Below are 13,193 nucleotides of genomic sequence, written 5' to 3' on the forward strand. Positions count from 1 at the left end.
TTCTCCTTGGGGGGGGGGGGGGTGGGAGGGATCCATGTTAGTAATCCTTATTGCATATCTGTTATCTGCTCCTCCAAGCAACCTTTATGAACACCACATTAGGTAGCCCTTCCTTCTCCTGAATACGACACTTCAGTGATCTTTTAACTTTAGACTAAAACAGATGCCACTGTTCCTTTTTAGGCAACCCCTGCCATACTTTAAAATGTAAGGATGTTCGTCCTGATACCGTTTACTCAATATCTATGGGAGACCGTGGAGATGGCAATGGGTAAGATTCTGGTTCACAAAACACTGTAAAAATTCTGTAACAAATGGGTATTCCGAATACAACCGGATGCTTTGCCACCCTCTAGAATAAACAGACCCACCCAATACTGCACGCCTGATACCACGGACGTTTACCATAGATTTCACCACAACAATTGAGGACCCCAAGAGGCTACCTTCGTTCAGGACTTTGTTTCCATTGGCATGCTAGGCAAGGTTGACTCATTTATTTTTGTATTCCTTATGAGGACATTTGAGTTATAACCATACCTGAAACGCAGATTAATAGGGTAATTCTTTTTTTTTTTTTTTAATTGGGTGTCTATTAAATAACAGAGGACGAGTAACGGAATAATGTCGAAGCAGCACATGCTGCACTGTTCGATCCATTATGTTAAACTGCAAGGACATGCACCATTGGGTTGACATGTATGCGATTATGTGTCATGCACCAGCCCTGGAAAATTGCTAGTCGTTGGAGATACTACTAAGATGGCGGCCTGTTCCATTCTATCGGTCTAGTGTATTCCAACATGGCCGACATATTCTATAACTAGCGGCCCATAGCAACGCTCTGCGCGTTGTATCGTTTCCGTTACGTGCCCAGCAAGTCGCCCTCAGCGTCTAGCTTTTCAACATTGCCTTTGCGTTCAAGTCCTTTACTTACCCACCTATTCTTTCCCTACACTGGAGGTGATTTCAGATTTTCAGGTAAGGTGATTAGGGTCTTATCTTCTGTCCTTTCTTGCACAACGCGCTCTACCCAGCGTTTTCCATGTAAGCATTTTTCCTGTCTTTTTCACTCAGCCGGCGCTTCAGCGTTAGTATTTTCGCTGTGAGCGTTTTCGACTGTTCATACTTTCCTGTCCTTTTCCTTACCTCTTTCTTTCCTCCTTCCTTTCTTCTGTTGTTCCGTTCGTAACGCCTCTTCGGTGTTCCGACGGACCGAGACCTCCCCCCTATCACAACTCCGATACGACAGTTGAGCAAGGTGTGGACATTCATACTACGTGTCCGGAGCTCTGCGACTACAGGAATCAAGATCTCCATGTAATTGCCAGACATCAGTATTCCACGGACACCTGAATACTGATCTGGTTTTTTTGCCAGGAGGATTTTCCCCCATTCTTTAGGGCGTGCTCCTCGGGTATTCCCTCGGTCTGTTATCAGCCAGATCACGGAGGCTACCGTGGGAGCGCGTCCATACCTTCGACAAAAGGAGAAGAAACCCGCCGAAGGAGAAAAGGTTAAGAAGAAGGCTGTAATAAAGACGGAAGAAGTACAGGAGAAGACAGGTGAGGAGGAGTTGGGGAAGGCTGAGACGATACGTGACAGTATACAATGCCCAGAAGACACAATGGCGTCACCAGAACAAATTCAAGATGTGTAATGCCATTCAGAGCCTCAGAGTCGATATGCAATCACTGCACGCCGAGAACCTTCTTCTACGACAACAAGCAGCCTCTAGGGAAGCTGGTAGAGATGATTTACCTCCAATGCCATTCACATTTGGTAAATACGATGGAAACCCTAGGTATATCAAAGAATTCCTCGATGCTTGTACAGTCTATTTTTCCTTCCGACTTCGGGCATTCGAGTCTGGAAGGGCCAGAGTTGGGTTCCTCATAGCCAACTTGACAGGAAGCGCCCTAGCATGGGCTACCCCTTTGGTAACCAACCAAGACCCTTTGGTTAACGATTATGCCCAGTTTATACAAGGTTTCAAGAACCGGTTTGAGCGTTCCGTACAGTATTCTAAATATGATGCCTATCTTGATGTCAGACAAGGAAACCAAGATTTACAGGGTTATGTTGCACAATTCCAAACACTGGCGGTATCGGCTGGATGGCCGGATATGGCACAACAAACTATTTTCCGGAGAGGGCTAAATGAGGAACTGAAGGAGGAACTGGCTAGAGCAGTACGTCCCAACACCTTTAAGAGCTGGTTACGCTAGTCCTACAGATCGACTACCGTCTACAGGAAAGACGGGCAGAGAAGAGAAGAGGAAGAGGATCAGCGCCACGCTACAGCCCGCCTTCAGGAAGGAGGGAAAGACCTATGTCGGAAGAACCTATGCAAATAGGGGCAACCAGGGGACCGCTAACCAAGACTGAAAGGAGAAGAAGGCAGGAGCTCAACCTTTGCATGTACTGTGGTTCATCAACTCACATGCTTAAGGATTGTCCAGATATCCCCTCTAAGAGACAGGGAAACGCCAGACCCCAGGTTTTTGCAAGGGAACCCATGGGGACCACCGTACAAACCCTTGCAACCTCACAAGACCCATTAATGAAGGAATAGAGGACAATCATCTGATGGTATTCCAGCTGTCCATTTCCTACAGTCTGACAGTCTGAGACAGAACCTATCGGTTTTGACAATGCTTGACTGCGGAGCAGCAGGAAACTTTTTATAGACGTAACATGGGCTCAGGAAAATCAGATTCCACTGAGGAAGAAGGACAGACCGATACCGGTCGAGGGAGTAGATGGCCGTCCACTCTCATCTGGACTCATTACCATGGAAACGGAACCTATAACAGTAAAGATGGATCATCCTGTCGAAACCCTCACATTTGATGTTATCAGAGCAGCTCATTTTCCGTTGATATTAGGTATTTCATGGTTAAGAAGACACAACCCCAAGATTGATTGGACTAATAACAAGTTAAGCTTCGACTCCGAATACTGCCGGGAACACTGCATGAATGCTATGGAATTCCAGAAGGAGATACATTCCAGTCTCCCTACGACTCCGTGCAATCTCTCGATATCCTCTATACCTAGGCAGTATCTGGCTTTCGCTAGAGTGTTTGAAGACATTAATCCAAGACTCCTCCCACCTCACCGCCACGAGGACTGTAACATAGATCTAAAGGAAGAGACCTCCTTACCCTTCGGCCGAATGTATCCACTATCCTTATCTGAAAAGGAAGCATTGAAGGAGTACCTCAACTCCAACTTAATGAATGGGCTTATTCGATCATCAAAGCCCTCAGGAGGGGCATCATTGTTCTTCATATCAAAGAAGGACTCCAAAGAATTATATGCCCCTGTATCGATTACAGGGGCTTGAACAGCATTACCATCCGCGACAGGTACCCAATGCCGCTTATCAGAGACATACTGGAAGCTGTCAGAGATTCAAAGGTATTCACCAAGCTCGATCTCCGTGGTGCATATCATCTGTTAAGAATAAAGAAAGGAGACGAGTGGAAAACCGCTTTCAGGACGCCGCTGGGGTTGTTTGAGTACTGTGTTATGCCATTCGGACTGGTAAACGCCCCAGCGGTATTTCAGAGATTTGTAGACCAGATCTTTGCCAATATGTTATACATATCGGTAGTCGTATACTTTGATGACATTCTGATTTTCTCTCCATCCTTGGAGGAACACCGGCTACATGTGTGCGAAGTACTTCGTAGGTTATTGGAAAATCAACTTTTCGCCAAGCCCGAGAAGTGTCTCTTTGAGACCACAGAAGTACCTTATCTGGGATTTATATTATCAGAGAAAGGTATCCGTATGGACCCCAAGAAGGTGTTGGCCATAGACAGATGGCCAGAGCCCTCGTCAGTCAAGGAGATTCAACGTTTCCTAGGTCTGGCGAACTTTTACCGCCGGTTTATACCCAACTTCTCTGATATGGGATTACCCATCACAGCACTTCTCAAAAAGGGTATAGTATTCCAGTGGGGTTCGGCGGCTCAAGCAGCATTCGAGACACTAAAAAGACGATTCATCACTGCCCCGGTTTTGGTTCAGCCCGAGCAGAATAAACCATTTATCTTGGAGACCGATGCCTCGGGGGGTGCTTTAGGGGCAGTCTTGTTACAAGAAGGAAGCAATGGAGAAGAACACCCTATCGCCTATTACTCTCGCACCCTAACTGGAAGCGAAAGAAACTACTCAGTTCTGGAAAGAGAATTATTAGCAATGCAGGCAGTCTGTCAGGAATGGAGACATTTGCTACAGGGAGCCTCTCACCAATTTGTGATTCGTACTGATCATAGGAATCTCAAGGTTCTCCAACAAATGGAATGCAGGAATTCCAGCCATGCCCATGGGGCCTATTATTTTTCAAGCTTTGATTTCCTGATCACCTACATACCAGGATCCCAGAATAGTGTAGCAGACGCGTTATCCCGAAGTTGGTTGGAGGAAGATCTATCGGAGGTTAAAAAGGAGAAGATTCTGCTTGAGAACCACTTTCATACAATTGCTAACCTATTCCTTGAGAAGGTTCAAGGTGAACTCAAAGGATTATGCTCAGGAAGAGAAACAGTCATACAAATTGCAGGAACGCGAAGGATTGTGGTTTCATCATTCAGCATTGTTCTTACCCACCACTGATCTTCGCAGACAGGCCATCAGCTTTTGCCACGATCTACCCTTGGCTGGACATAAGGGGGAGAAGGCAACGTTCGAGTTGGTGTCCAGGAGTTTCTGGTGGCCGTCGATGCGAAGAGACATCACCTCTTATGTGTCGACTTGTCCCATCTGTGCCATCAATAAGACCCCTAGCCACAGACCACTCGGACTCCTACATCAAGCCAAGACTCCCACACGCCCCTGGGAGGACCTCTCATTGGACTTCATAGTAGAACTCCCAGTTTCCCAGGAAAAGAAGGTGATTCTAGTGACGATTGATTCTTTCACCAAGTTAGCTCATTTCGTAGCTCTCGCAGGAGTTCCTTCAGCCTCCGAGACGGCTACAGTCTTCCTTCGCGAGATAGTAAGGTTACACGGTTTACCACAGTCCATAATTTTGGACAGAGGAACGCAATTTACTTTAAATTTTGGAACTCGCTATGTAACCAGTTGGTTATACAGAAAGCGTTATCCTCGGGATTTCACCCCCAGTCCAATGGACAGACCGAAAGACTGAACGCTAGTTTAGAACAATACCTTCGCTGTTTTTGTAACAGGGAACAGGACAACTGGGCTGCTCTGTTACCAATGGCAGAGTTCGCTTACAACAACACTTTTCATACAGCGATTAAGATGAGTCCTTTCAGGTGCACCCATGGTTATGACCCGCATCATCTAGGAGCCTTATCTTTCAGCAGCCAGACCACAACTCCCGCCTTGGAGAGGATGCTGATAGATCTCAAGCGTACACACAAGGAAGCCCTACAAACCTTAGAGGAAAGCCGCAAGAGGTATAAGACCTATGCGGACACCAAACGTAATCCGGTTCCTCTTTGGAAGACAGGAGATTTGGTTTGGTTATCTACGCGATATCTACCTCGCTGGACTCATAAGGGGAAATTCACAGAACGATACATAGGGCCCTACCCAATCCTGGCCCAGATCAATCCTGTAGCCTTCAAACTAAAATTACCTCACTCTCTGCGGAGGGTACATCCGGTCTTTCACTCCTCTTTACTCAAGACTCATCAAAGAGATCTGTACAAGAGACCTTTGAGAAGGACGGTGATCACTCCGCCCGAAGAACCTGAGGAATATGAGGTGGCCAGAATTGTAGATTCCCGCTACAGGAGAGGAACCCTTCAATATTTGGTCCATTGGAAGGGATTTCCCATGGCCGAAAGATCTTGGGAACCAAGATCCCATATGCACGCTCCCAAACTTGTACAGCGAGTACAAGGCTGTACCCAGGAAAACCTGGAGGAGGCAGGTATCGAAGGGGGCATACTGTCATGCACCAGCCCTGGAGAATTGCTAGTCGTTGGAGATACTTCTAAGATGGCGGCCTGTTCCATTCTATCTAGTGTATTCCAACATGGCCGACATATTCTATAACTAGCGGCCCATAGCAACGCTCTGCGCATTGTATCGTTTCCGTTACGTGCCCAGCAAGTCGCTCTCAGCGTCTAGCTTTTCAACATTGCCTTTGCGTTCAAGTCCTTTACTTACCCACCTATTCTTTCCCTACACTGGAGGTGATTTCAGGTTTTCAGGTAAGGTGATTAGGGTCTTATCCTCTGTCCTTTCTTGCACAACGCGCTCTACCCAGCGTTTTCCATGTAAGTATTTTTCCTGTCTTTTTCACTCAGCCGGCGCTTCAGCGTTAGTATTTTCGCTGTGAGCGTTTTCGACTGTTCATACTTTCCTGTCCTTTTCCTTACCTCTTTCTTTCCTCCTTCCTTTCTTCTGTTGTTCCGTTCGTAACGCCTCTTCGGTGTTCCGACGGACCGAGACCTCCCTCCTATCACAACTCTGATACGACAGTTGAGCAAGGTGTGGGCATTCATACTACGTGTCCGGAGCTCTGCGACTACAGGAATCAAGATCTCCATGTAATTGCCGGACATCAGTATTCCACGGACACCTGAATACTGATCAGGGTTTTTTGCCAGGAGGCTTTTTCCCCATTCTTTAGGGCGTGCTCCTCGGGTATTCCCTTGGTCTGTTATCAGCCAGATCACGGAGGCTAGCGAGGGAGCGCGTCCATACCTTCGACAAAAGAAAAAGGAGAAGAAACCCGCCGAAGGAGAAAAGGTTAAGAAGAAGGCTGTAATAAAGATGGAAGAAGTACAGGAGAAGACAGGTGAGGAGGAGTTGGGGAAGGCTGAGACGATACGTGACATTATGTCTAGAACACATGGACTCTAAAGCCATCAAGCTTTAGAACATGTTATTTAACACTATCTAAAGCTTCTGATTCAGAGTAAGTTCAAGGAATATGGACTAACATTTATTTTGTAAATCATTTTTTCCTTTTAGATACTGTGTGAAATGAATCTTGCCCCTGATGAAGAGTGATGCACTACTCGAAACGCCTTGGACTCTTTTTCTGTAAATTAAAGTATTATATATTGTAACCTAACTATCCAATTGTATTGATTATTTATGGATAAATGTATTGCTTTGTTTACATGCTGAATGACAAATACACAAAGTAACACCATAGAATTTCTCTAGAACTCACTACAGTCTATTGTGGCTTTCCGTTCCTCTTATTTCAAGGGAGAACGGAAGCCATTGTATACTGTGTAAATACTCTTTAGGCTCAGGTCACCAGCAGTGTGCAGGGGGTGCGGGTTTCATAGTTGGAAACCTTTTTTTTTCCTTTTTGCCCCCCCCTTCTATATACCACAAATTGCTCTAGACGACTGACACTTAAAATGTTCACTACTAACTAGGTGTGCTGCATTTTTTTTTTGTTTTATTTATTTTCATTGGTGCTTTGTTTATTTCCTGGGCCAACTACCACCATTCATCCTCCCCATTCCTCAGTTTCTCCACCCCAAACCCCTACTGTCTCCACACCAGTCACCACCCTACCCCGCCCACACTACCTAATCGTCTCTACCCGATTCCATGCTCTGTACCTCACCCTCTCTATCCCCACCCTCCCAACCTACTCCTGCTCTGCCCCATCCACCTGCTTTACCACCCTCTTTATCCTCACCCACTTTACCCCTCTCTACCCTCACCCATCATACCCCCTCTTTCTCTACTCAAACCTACCCGTCTCTAGCAATACCCTTCCTATACCCCCTTCATCCTTCTCAATCTCACTTTATTTCCTACCCTTTCTTGCCTATATTTCCTCTTGCATATCATCAATGGAACCCTTTTTAATAGCTTCAGTTCTTGCTCTGTTCATTCTATTACACCAATCACATCCTCCTTTGTAACTGCACTCTCTGCCTTGCACCCTGGTGCTTGTAAATGCAAATAATGGCAGTAAACGAAAAAACTATTGGCATTGTCAATGCTTTTTTTTTTTTAAATAATGGCTGAAGATTAGTTGCATTGCACCTATACCAAGCATGCTTAAAGTTGCTTAGTGAGGTTTATCACTCCAAAAAAGTGGGCCTCTTGCCCAGGAGCAGTGTTCAATGGCATACGTTATAGATTTTTTATAACCTCTCACTGATTTCCAAGCATACAACTTTTAGAATGACTATCAAAAACGAGCATTGTCTTTTGTTTTTACAATGTACTGGACTATAGATGGGCGAGTGTATAGATGGAGGCTGGGTAGCATGTGTAAAGCCTATTTGGGTGAATTGGAAGTGTAGGTTAGATGAGTGATTGCACGGATACATGTTTCTATTGGTTAGTCGGTGGTTAGTTGAAGAGAATTCAAAAGGACCACCTGAACAGGTTCGGGGAAAAAAGATCGATCATGCAATCCCTACATGTGCTTTTAGATATGACGTGTAAGCAGCATCTATGGTTCCTGTGGGACAACTGCACTCGTGTACACGAGGGGTACATCAATATCCCTGAGCAGGCCTTCTGCTTCTACACGAAGCGGAGCACTGACGCCAGCATCGCAAATGTCATGGCACACACAGGCCGGGTGCAGAATGTGTCGCAATAATGCATGCAAATTAAAAGCTAGTCACAAGCCGCAGGAGTGCAAGCCACCTTGTGGACATACCACATTCCTGACAAGGATCAGGGCAACACCAATGTCAATCACACAACATTTTGTGGATATTAGTCTGTTCAATAATGGTTAGTGCTACATTCTCATGTACATTCCGGACGCTTCTCAAGACAATCCTGCCCCCCTTCCTCCCCCTGCTTCTGTCTAGTGGCCTCATGAGCCTTATTGGGGTAGGCCCTCCTTCGACCAGTACCCCCGCCCTTACCCTTTCAGCACTTTCCCTTGGGCACACTTCCCCGACTATCCCACTGAGTCTGGTCCACCTCCCCTCCCTTGCACTAGTTGACCCTTCTTCCCCTTGCTTGAGCACTGCCCTCCTGGGCCCCCCTTAGCACTTGCCCAGCCCTCCTACCAGCCACCTTGCACGTCTCCCTCTTACCCCTCCCTGTACTTTATTGCACTTGCACAATTCGAGTGTCACAAGGCTTAGTACAACTTTTTGTCTCCCCTATTACCCTCAGCCCTTGTCTTGTGGCACCTGGAAACACTTGTTTATGTATAGGCGCCATACAAGTGCTCAATAAATAAAATGTGTGCATGTGACTAATCAACTTCCGGGACACCAGTGGTCCAGGGATGAGTATTTGGTTTCTAAACCATCAATTTTTTGGTAACGTGGATGGAACGGAACGTCAGGCTTATCTCTGCAAGGATGTGAATTGCTGGGAAGTTGCAACACAGCGAAAATGAAAATGCAATTACCCATGATAAAGGGTACTGTCAAGTTTGTATAAAAATATCTAGTTTATTATTACTACAACAGACCGTTCTGGCACACTACAAAATGTGACCTGCCCTGTAAAGGCACACAGAGGACAGACCGTTTCATGAAGGAAAGGGGGTGCACTCTGGATACTGAGTGGAGGGTAGTTGGTAATCAGTCTTACTGTTCAAGGTTATTTAGTTTGAGCACCAAGGGGGCAAAGAGTCATACCTGTCTCTAGGGGCCATCAGAGAATGACCAGGGGGCAGAACCACAATGTACCTGGTGCTGAAGTTCTTGGCTCTCAACGGCGTCGAGGTGGATCCAGGGTGCTAAGCAGCCCTTGAAATGGAGAAAGATGCAGGTACCAGGTGGTAGGCAGTTCAGCAAGCAAGGCTGGACGGGCGTCTGCAGGCTGTCCTGCGCGGCAGCTGGGGGCCAAGAATTGTTCTCTGTGCTGGTTGGTGGATCTGGACTGCTGGTCGAGGTGTCTCGGATGGCTCTGATTAGTGCGGCGTGACAACAGTCGGCGGTGCAGCCGGATGCGGTTCGGGGACTCTACTGCCTCAAATGTACTTGAAAGATTGACCCTTGATGCTTGTGTGGCACCCTCCTATCTTCTTTGCAGTGCTCATTTCCTTTCAAGGCGGACAGCCCAAAGCTCAGGAGAGTGATTGCAGGCAACAGCCTCGTTCTTAGTTCAGATACTGGCTGCCACTTCCCACCTAGGAAGCTTGCTGGCAGAACCTAGCAGGGCATGCTGTATGCTGGCTACCGGTTCTGGAGCTACTGGACAGGTCCTCTGTCTGGTATCTCCCTCTGTTCCCTGGGAGATGTTTAGGGGAGGGATCTTGCTTCCATCTTGATCTTGCTGTAGTTCTTGGAACTCCTGGCCTTCCATCACTGGTGGAAGATGTAAGGTAGATTTGATCTGCTAAATGAGGATTTCAGCCCTCTTTTAAAGCCAAATGTGCCCCACTGATTGGTGCAGGCTAAACCCACCTTAATGAACCAATCCTGGGTCCCCACCAACCATCTTCTGTTCTGCATGTGGCCAGGACCAGAGTGCTCTGCAACAGGACAGACAAGGGGGTGACAACATATATCTAAGTCCCTCACATCTCCCTGTCTGTTGTAGATCAAAGTCTCTCTCTGGTTAACTGAGCTCTCTGTGACTCTTGGTTAAAGCTCAGGGTTCCCTTGAAGTTTGTGCTGGGAACAGTCTTCCGGTCTCCCCTAAACTTCTCTGAAAGGGGACAACTCTCCAGGGGTTTGCCTACAGTAAATGGTGGACCCAGACATGCCTTCCATACAGAGGGGTGGGAACTAGATTCAAGTTGACACATTGCATACCAAAAGGGCACTTGCCTGCCTTTCCTTTTGTCTATTCCAGCAACCAAGCACCTTCAGGTTTTCTTCAATTATCCCTCATTAGTATGCACTGCCACCAGCTGGAGGACACAAGGAATGCAGATCCATGGAGCCTTTAATATTTAAATTAGGCTGCCCATGCTGGAGGAGGGTGGCCTTCCCCCCTCCTTGAGCTGCTTCGATGTACCTGGGGCTGTCACATTCCAGATCAATAATACAGGGGAAGACTGTGCCTGTAGGCTGTCTTTTCCCAGAGTACATCTGACTGTGTTTTGTGCAGTAAGCAGATTGACTGTGTGGAATCGCCTCACACGGTCCTCCAAGGTTGGTTTCCCATCATTCCTTTTCATTTTTAAAAAATCAAAAAAGCCCGGATGAGGGCACACTCCGTGCAGATGGTTGAACTCCTCACATGCCCCCCAGCCTCATCATGTGAACCCCCAACCCTACTGAGGATCTGGTTCATCAAGCCAGAGGAACCTGCTGAGGCCATCTGCATTTCCATGCTGGGAGCCTCGCTTGTGCTGTACGTCTATCTATAATCCCTATAGGGATATGGCCCGACACAGACGCTTATGGTTTTCCCCTTGCATGGCCATTTACCATCAGAGGGCTGTGGGCCGCCTGGATCTTAAATTGAGACCCAAAGTTGTAGGGTTTCAGCTTCTTTACAGCGCATACAACCACATATGCCTCTTTTTCTACGACGGCCCAGTTCATTTCCCTTTTTGTCAACCGCCTGCTAATGTAGGTGACAGGTTTCAGAGTTCAGCTGTGCTAACACTGCTCCAATCCCAACATCGCAGACGTCTGTCTGGATAATTAATTTCTGACCAGAGTTTGGCACTTTCAGAACTGGGGCCATGCACAATCCATCCTTTAAATCCTGAAAGGAGGTCTGACAGGTGATGGTCCAAGTTACCTTGTTTGGCATCTTTTAGGACATTACATCATTCAGGGGCATGACAATGGTCCCATACCATCTGATGAACGACCGGTACTACCCGGTGAGACCTCGAAAGGCTCTCACCTGTCATTGTGGTGGGGATGCCCCACTCTTTCACAGCCTGTACCTTTGCTTCGAGAGCCTCCACCCACCATGTGGCCTGCGTTAAGTCATGGTACCTGCACTTTGTGGCCTTGATAGTCAGGCCTTCATTCTGCAGTAGCACTTGTTTCGGGTGGGATACATGATCCTCAGGTGAACACAGCAATGTCATCTAGATAGGTGACACTGATGTTTTTCATTCCAGACAAAACCTGGATAACCATCTCTGAAAAGTGGCAGGGGCATTCTTCAATCTGAAGGGCATCATAGTGAACTGATAAGTCCTTCCGCGGTGCAGAATGCCGACCTCTTTCGCTCCATCTGTCAAGCCGACCTGCCGTGAAGTCAAAAGTACTCATGTACTTTGCAGCGCCAAGCTTGTCAACGAGCTCATGTGCCAGAGGAATGTTGTGAGCATCTGACTTCGTGACAGAATTGAGCACCCTGTAGCACACACAAAATCAAACTTCAGGTTTCCCACTACTGATCCTTTTAGTGACCGGTACCACTGGGCTAGCCCAGGGGCTGTGGGATGGCTATCACTGCTAGGGACAATATCTTGGTAAATTCCTCCTTGATGGGGTCTTGGACATTATCGGACATTCAGTGAATTATACTCTTCGTCGGCTTACCGTCTCCAGTGTCCACATCATGGGTGCACCAATCTGCGTGACCAGGAGTCGGAGAAAATAGACCTGCAAACTGTCCCAGTAAACAGTGACCGTCTGTCAGTGGCTGTTCTGGCACGTCTGTTGCAAGGTTGACACCTTCAACTAACCCATCTGTGGCTTCAGTGTGCAGGAGGTCTGGGAGAGGATCGCTCTCCTCCTCAGTCTCTCCGCCAGTCACTAACGCCATGGCCAAGTCATCCCGGATAAAATGGGGTTTTAGCCGGTCGATGTGAAAGATCCTGTACTTCTGTTTAGATCCTGTACTTCTGTTTAGGTCCTTTCACGTCAATGAGAGAATTCACCTCACTGACCTTTTCCAGCACACAGTTCAGCCCAGTCCACTTGTCCTGAATGGCACTGAGTTTGACAGGCTCCATAATCCACACCCAGTGGCCTGAAGAATAGACTGTCCCTGTGGCCTTCTTGTCATACCAGTGCTTTATCAGATCCTGACTGGCCTTTAGATTCTTTGTTGACTGTTCCATGTACTTTGCCATTCTAGACCAAATGCCAAGTACATAGTCCACCACGTTTGCTTTCCATCCCTCCTTCACTAGAATGAGGGGACCTCATACAGGGTGTCCAAACAGAAGCTCAAAGGGGCTAAAACCTACTCAGTTCTGAGACACCTCTTTGTAGGCGAACAGAAGGCCTGGCATGAGAATATCCCATTTTCTCCTCTGGTGCTTTTCCAAGCCACCTATCATGCCTTTCAGGGTCTTGTTGAACTTCTCAAAAAGTCCATTGGTTTGCGGATGG

The sequence above is a fragment of the Ambystoma mexicanum genome, chromosome 5q, assembly GCF_040938575.1.
Source record: "Ambystoma mexicanum isolate Mex_15411 chromosome 5q, UKY_AmexF1_1, whole genome shotgun sequence".
Classification (NCBI taxonomy): Eukaryota; Metazoa; Chordata; class Amphibia; order Caudata; family Ambystomatidae; genus Ambystoma; species Ambystoma mexicanum.